Source organism: Myotis davidii, unplaced genomic scaffold (assembly GCF_000327345.1).
Source record: "Myotis davidii unplaced genomic scaffold, ASM32734v1 scaffold167, whole genome shotgun sequence".
NCBI lineage: Eukaryota > Metazoa > Chordata > Mammalia > Chiroptera > Vespertilionidae > Myotis > Myotis davidii.
This window is the reverse complement of record NW_006300048.1, coordinates 165,681-173,486: the sequence shown is the minus strand read 5'-3', so window position 1 is coordinate 173,486 and position 7,806 is coordinate 165,681. Positions and strand designations below refer to the sequence as shown.

Sequence of the window (7,806 nt, the reverse complement as noted above, 5' to 3'; positions counted from 1 at the left end):
AGAGAAACACACACTTACATTGCAGCACAATAAAAGCTATCATGGTTGCATTAACGCGGAGGTATAATGCTGTCGTGGAGAACAGAGAGGAAGCTGCTCCGAGCTTAAGCTTAATAACTTGCGATAACAACTGTTTATCTCTCACCAGACGTTTAGACGCAGCCTAATGGCTTCATTCTATCCTTTTGATGTTTGAGGCATTGTTTCCCCTTTTCTTTCCTGTTACGTCTGCTCTACTGAGAATCTCTTAGCTGGTGTGTAAAGACGCTTGGCGTCTCGGGAGGTGGCTTTGTTTGGGGGCCACACAGGGGATGTTTTTGTTCGTCCTGCCTGGGTGTCATTCTGTAACCACGGAGCTAGGGCCTCCTGAGGGCAGTGGCTCCCTTGGGAATAACTTGTCTGATTTCACATGTTCACCTGGAAGGGAATTTTGCCTCAATTCTTCAATTCTCACTCTTGTGGATTTAGGTGATATTTTGATGAGATTTTGGACACAGCGTTGATGCTGGAGTGAGTGGGTTAAGACTTTTGGGATGGAGCTAAATGGATTTTGCATATAAGAACATGAGATTGGGGAGTAGGCAGAGGGGAAAATGTTGTGTTGAATTGTGTCCCCTCCAAATTCATATGTGGAAGCCCTAACCCCAGTACCTCAGAATGTGGCCATGTTTAGAGACCAGACCTTTAAAGAGGTGATTACAAACAGAACTGCCATTTGACCTAGTGACCCTGCTTCTAGGAATATATCCTAAGAAACTCAAAACACCAAATCGATGACTCTCAGAGGGAAGGTGGTGAGGGGGGCAAGGGGGAAGAAGATTAACCGAAGACCTGGTATGCATATATGCATAACCAATGGACACAGGCAATAGTGTGGTGAGGGCCTGGGAAGGGCAGGGGGGTGCCGGGGGTCCATGGGGGGAAAGGGGGAACATCTGTAATACTTTCAACAATAAAGATACATTTAAAAAGAGGCGATTGCATTAAAATGAAGCCATTAGGGTGGGCCCCAATGCATTATGACTAGTCTCCTTATAAGAAGGGGAAATGTGGATGCACAGGGCACCAGCAGGAGCGCATGCCCAGGGGGAGGCCAGGTGAGGGCTCAGTGAGAGAGTGGCCAAGGAGAGAGTGCTCTCAGAAGAAAGTAACCCTGCCAATGCCTCGAGCCTCCTGTGCTTCTCCCCTCCGGAGCTGTGAGACAAGAAATTGCTATTGTCTAGCCTCCCCCTCAAAAATAAAAAATAAAAGTAAAATAGCTGCCTGAGGTCAAAGCTCTGCCCTCCCTGTGGCACTGGGAGCTCTTTGAGATCGGGGGCTACCTCTTTCTCCAACACTCCCCCTGAGCCTGGCCCTGCCTCTTTCTCAGGATGCTCAGGGGACCCTGTGCAGGGCAGCACCGGGCGGGCGCTTGGAAAACCAGCTGCCTGATGCTACTGCTTTCTCTTCCCCTTAGAAGAAGCCTCAGACTGTTACTTCTGGAGGGTCTGGGAGGCCGAGGTGTGCAGATGGCAGGGCAGGGCTGGAGCCTCCTCCTGGAGCCGCACCTGGGGCTGCAGAACCATCGCCTGGCAACTCTGGGACCAGGAAGGCAGCCCCATCAGTGGAGTCTGAAGTCCAGGCTCCTTTCTGCACCTGCTGGCACCCTCGGTGTGATGTATGGGAGCAGGGAGTGCTCTGGAGGGCAAGCCTGCCAGCAGGTGCAGGGCTGCCTCCCCTGGCAGCTCGAACCCCTCCCTCCCTCATTAATTCACACTTCCCCAGCCTGGAGCCCCCTGGAGGGGCCATTTCTTTGTACCTGAAGCAGAGACAGGCATCTTACTTGATTTACAGGCTCCAGGGGCGGGTGGCTCCTGGCTGGTTGCTAGGGTATCTTTTAAATGGAAATCAGGGTGGAGAGATAGCACATAGATCTTGCCAGCCATCTGCTAAATGTTGCTGCTTCTGTCTGGAGCAGCTCGAGGAGGCTCTGACAGGGAGGCAGGCCCAGGCTGGGGGAGGGAGGGGACCTCTCTGGTCTCATCCCCAGGTGGAGGAATAGGAACTGTCCTTTTCTGCCGAAATCTCCTCACTTTCGGCTTTCTGTCCTCGTCTTCCTTTTTTCTCTTTAGTTTTACATATGAAATAATTCCATCTGTTGACTCTGATTACAAACCGTCAGCCTGTTTCCACAACTATATATATTGCCAGTGTATATAAGTGTGTGTACGTGTGTGTGTGTGTGTGTGTGTGTGTGTGTGTGTGTGACTCACCACCATCAGGGCCTGACAGGTGGATATTTCTGAGCCAATTAGGCCTCTGCTTCGGAGAAAACCAGCGTTCCCTCCAGGCCCATCCCCAAGAAGGAAACACAAGTGCCCACATTTAGTGGAGCAGCTGGGCGTCACTGGTTACCAAGCAATCCCTGCGGAGGCGGCAGCTTTCTCAGAGTAACCGAGGCACGGAAGCTTCGGGGCCTCCTCTACTCCCAGCCAGGCAATCCTGAGTTCAAATGGTGCTTCTTCTCGGGGAGCTGGGAGAGTTTGGGCAGACCCACCTGCTTTGGACCTCACTTCCCAGTGGTTAAGATGGGGGTAAATACTCAGGATCTCAGGGTGCATACGGCAGGTTGCTCACTGCACAAGACTGTTCAGATCAGGGGCCTGCAAACACCCAGCGGGTCAGCCATTCTCCTGTGAGAGGAGCACCCAGCGGGTGACTCTGTGTGGGCGGTGGCAGCACTCACCTTGCAGAGTTGCTGGGAAGGCTGCATGGACAAGCCGAGGACAGAGACAGGCTCCCCCCTGGGTCAGCTCCCAGAGACTCCAGGGCCCTGAGGTCCAGGGCAAGGTTTCTCTTCCTCTCCCAGCCCCGCTGTTGCTGTCTCTCCTGGCACTGCCCCCTCTCCCGCCCTCCCCCGCTGGCTCCTAGACACTCTACAGACAAGCAAGGCTCTTCTGGATGGACTCTGACATTGCTGCCAGCGGCCACTTCACGGCCTGGCCTCTGATCCCCACCACCCCTCTCAGCTCTGCCCCCAGCAATCCGGTGGCCCTCCTGCCACTTGGATCGGGCTCTTTGTTCTGATACCAGCCCCTCCAGCTCCCTCCGCCTCTCCTCCCGCTCCTCCAGCACCTACAGGGCTGCGCCTTCCAGCATTTGCTTAAGTTCCTGGTCAGAAGAGAGTGCCTCTGCCCATTGGTACCAGTGATGAGCCGCCACGCCGCCCTCTCCTCCCCTCCCCACTCGGGGCTTAAGCCGCTTTTCGTTGGGCTGTGAGAGTAATATTTTAAGTGACAGTTCTCACAATACAATTTTAATTGAGATTCAATAGTCACTTCTCCGTCAGTAATCTTCCATGCTGATTACTTAAAACATATTTACCCAGCTCTATTATGTCACAGATTGGAATTCATTAGACATTTGCTAATCCGCCACAAACTTTTTTTAATGTGATTTGTTTAGCATGATTTACAAGGACAAACTGTTTAAAACCATGGGCCCTGTGCAGGGTGTGCATCCCAACGTGTCCGGTCTCCCAGTGCCACCACGGCCAAGGTTGTCTGCGAGCAGGCGACAGGCCCGAGGATGGAAAGGCCCCAGGATGCCACAGGCGGGCAGTGCACCTGTATTGTGCCAATGCAGCTCATACTGGGCAGCCTCCCAGGACACAGGGCAGGGCCGGGAGGGCAGAGAGAAGATCTGGAGGGGTGGACAGAAGCTACCCAGCACAGGCCGCCGACAGCCCAGCCCTGGACTCAGCTGTGCCCGCCAAGTCTCAGCACTTCCTACGGGTGCGGTGATGTGAGGGGGTCGGGAAGCACTGATAACCCGAGATCACTAATCACTGCAGTGCTGACTGACAAGAAGAACACACGGACGCACCTTTCTCCTGGGGCTGGGGGCTCTCAGAACACTGCCCTCCTTCACACACCCCCACACATACATGCACACGCCCAGACATGTATACATGCACACACATGTGCATGCACACGGACACACACACGTGTGTGTGCACACAGCCACCTCCAGCTTAACTAACAAGGGGCATCCTTGGGTGTGTCTGGCCCTGTGTCCTGGGCGGGTGTAGGGGTACCGCTCACCTCTACTTGAGCAGATGAGGGGCCGGAGAACCATGGCTCTTTGACGCACTGTGGCAGGAGTTAGGCTGGAAAATATAATGGATGCTTAGCGGGCGATGCTTTGGAAGCTTCTGCAGTGACCAGTCCACGCTATAAAGATGGTTTTCTCAGCTGATTAGCCAAATGCACTCTGGACAGCGCTGAGACAGAACCCAGCCTCAGTGCCAATGCCAGAAACTCCCTTTGCTCAGTCCTGTGTCTCATTCACTCAGTTCATATTTACTGGGTACTTACTATGCTAGTAAGTCAGGTGTGGTGCTGGGTGCTGGGGATACTGTGATGGGTGGACAAGACAGGTAAGTTCCCTGTTGGATTTTGGAGTTTACAGACCAGGAAGGCAGACAGGTAAGTAATTAAGAAATTATACACTGAGTGGCTAGATTATTATGACCACCCCCTCAGTACTTCATTGACACTTCCAAAATACTGAATATTGAAAACTTCCTAAGCAAATACTCTCAAGGTTTTATTATTATTATTTGCATAACTAATTCACTTCATTGTACTGCTGGGGTGGTCATAATAATCTGGCCACTCAGTGTAACTCAAAGTGTCATGATCAATGTGCAGGACAAGCACAGGGGCTGTGGGTGAATGGCCGGGTAAAGGGCCTGGTTTGGTCCAGGTGTCGCAGAGACTCCCTGGAATCGGTGGTATCAGCTTGGTCGGGCAGGAGTGGAGGTGGGGAGAAGCTAGGATGAACACAGAGCTTGTCGGAAGTCCTGGAGGACTAGCAAGAGTGGATTTATAAGACACAGGTTGAGTGTAGCTGGGACAGGACGGGCAATGGGGGTGGCAGAGTGGTAAGAGATAAGCTGGGCTAGTGGAGGGGGGGCAGCTCTTGCAAAGACTTGTTCTTGTGCTAAAAAATAAGAGAAGGTTCCATGCAAATGGAGAAGAGTCCTGTTTGTCTCATCTGGCTCCACCCAGCTAAATGTGGCCCCAGGGGCCAGGATGCACCTGGGCATTTGGGGCGGGGGGAGGGGAGGCTCCCCCTGGGAAGGATGCTCCTGCTGGGACCTGGGTCAGCGGGGCTGGGACCCTCAGGTAGGAGGTTGGTGAGAGCAGGGGCTGGCCAGGGGGAATGGCCTGGCCACTGCTGGGAGCCTAGAGTAGAACTATGTGGAATCAGCACATTGGCAAAGGCTTTTAATGACTATGACTATAATGAAGAAGATATTTCCTTGAACAGAAGTCAGCTGACTTTTTCTGTAAAGGGCAAAATAGCAAATGTTTTATTTAGGCTTTCCTGGCCACATCGTATTTGCTGGCTCATCGTATCTGCACAACAAAAGCCCTAGAAAGCATGTAACTGAATGGTCATGGCCATGTTCTAAGAAAACTTTATTTACAAAAACAGGCAGCAGACTAGATTTGCCCTCAGGCTGTAGGTAGCCAATACCTGCTTTCCAGGCTCAGTCCAACAGGGCAGCCAGTGGCCACGGGTGCCGAGCGGGCACTTGAAATGCGCTCTGGGTGTTAAATACACGCTGATTTTGAAAATATAGAACAAATAAAAGAATGTTAACTTCCTCATTAACAATTGCTTGTGTGGACTGCATGTTGAAATCATATTTTGGATATGGCGGTTTACATAAAATATATTATCCAAATTGATTTCACCTGTTTCCTTTTACTTTTTAAAAAAATATGGCCACTAGAAAATTTACAATTACATTTACGGCTAGTATTATATTTCTAGGGGACAGCGCTGCTCAGAAATAACATTCTTTACAGATGAAATACAGGGCAAGTGTCTGGCCCTGAAGGCTCTCAGGTGAGAGATTTACCCTTAAAGAGACACCGTAAGGGAATTTAAACCTTTACAATAAAATAGTACCTGATTGGAATAGGTTTTTAAATTTACAGCATACCTTCGTTTTATTAGCTGGTTGTTTTGTCTGTATCTGTGTGCCTCAACGTGGGAGCCATGGAGCTCTACTTCCTCAAGATATTAATAGCTGCTGCTCAGGAAAGCAAGCATCTTCAGCTAAGACAGCAAAAGGGAGTCAATGCAGAATTAAACCTTAACCCAGTTTCTCTCCTGTGGCAGAATTTCTCAGCCTTTCTGAACTGACGATGCGTCTAGAGATTTTGCAAGAGTGAGTGAGAGCAGGCAGCGCTTCCCCAGCTCCCCGGCCTCAGAAGCCTCTTCTGCAGGCCTCTGACTAGCACCCCTAGAAGGCAGTTTGAGAGCTGCTGGTCTGCGTGACGCCACATCACCAGAGTGTGTGATTTTTCCAGAAGTTCAACTCAATGGATGTGAGTCTTGGCACTCCATAAATAGAGCCACAGTCAGGCCAGCATGGATAGTGAGAAAACTGTCAGATTTGGAGGCACAAGGACCCAAGCCAAATTCCTGCTCCTCCCCTTTCCAGATATTCCTTCACGTGAAAACACTTACTATGTGTCAGGGGGTGTTTTAGACTTTAAGAATAGAACGGTGAATGAAAACAAGTCCCAACCTCTTGGGTCTTGGTCGCTGGTACAGAAGACAAACAATAGGATGCCAGGTACAGCATAGAGAACAGAGTCAGTGATATTGTAATAACTATGTATGGTGTCAGTGGGTACTACACTTACCAGGGGGATCCCTCTGTGAGGTATATAAATGCCTAATCTCTATGTTGTATACCTGAAACTAATATGATATTGTATTCGAACTCTAATGGAAAGATAGAAGCCCTTGCTCTGTCATTCTGGATGTGCCCCGTGAATTTGGCTTTCTTCCGCTTGGGTAGCATGTGATGGAAATCACCCCTCATCAGTTCACAGAGATCTTCCTCGGTCTTTCTTACAGCAGTATAACACTCCATTGTGCTGATGTGGCATCATTTATTCCAGCACTTTCCTATGTATAGACATTTAGATTGTTTCCAGTGTTTGCCACCTACAAACTATGCTGCAACACCAAAAAATACATAAAGATAAGTTAAAAGTAAAATGGAAAAAGAGAAACAATAAATAAGACAAGGAGGTAAGATATATACAGTAGTTGGGTAGCGGTCAATTTCAAGGAGAAAACACTAAACAGGGAAGAGGTGAATGCACAGTCCGGTGGGGTTTTGGGGAGGAGGTGACTTTTGAGTAAAGACCTGAGCATTAGGCCATGGACAAGTCCTCATCTACACACAGATAAGCCCTTCCTGTGAAGGCTGTACCTGAAGCCCATGTGAGATGACAGATTTGAAATTCCGGGCAGAGGACCCAGCACCTGCGAATACTCAGAAGTTCATGTCCCACCACCTTCTCTGCTTCCCTGAGCTCCCAAAGAGGCATGTGTGCTCTGGGTTCTGCATGGTGAAGCATTTATCCAAAGCCAGTTCCCCACTAACCGTGGTGTCTCTCAGAGCCAACTCTCTCCTGGCCCACGTCCTTGTTCGTAAGGAATGCTGGTCCTATTTCATTTCATGCTGAGTCTAAACCAATTAAGAAGGTGAAACTGCTTCAAAGCGCAGCCATGACACATTTTTCAAATCCAGTCATCACAAATGAGCCACTAGTGTGAGATTATCCATCCACCCACCCATCTTAAAAATATGTATTGAGCAGCTACTGTGCCCCAGGCCCTGTGCTAGGTGCGTGGGATGTAGCAATGTTCAAAGAAGATGAGAGGACCTGCCTTCTTGGAGCTGACATCCTACTGGGGAGAGAGGAAGCATCCCACGGTCACAACTAATAAGTG

The 7,806-nt window shown here is 50.1% G+C and overlaps 1 protein-coding gene across 1 annotated transcript in view; it reads left to right on the top strand.

Moving 5' to 3' along the window:
* The window catches only part of LRFN2 (leucine rich repeat and fibronectin type III domain containing 2), a 197,217-nt gene that overhangs the window by 146,981 nt on the left and 42,430 nt on the right, over positions 1 to 7,806 (top strand). The window lies entirely within an intron of this gene.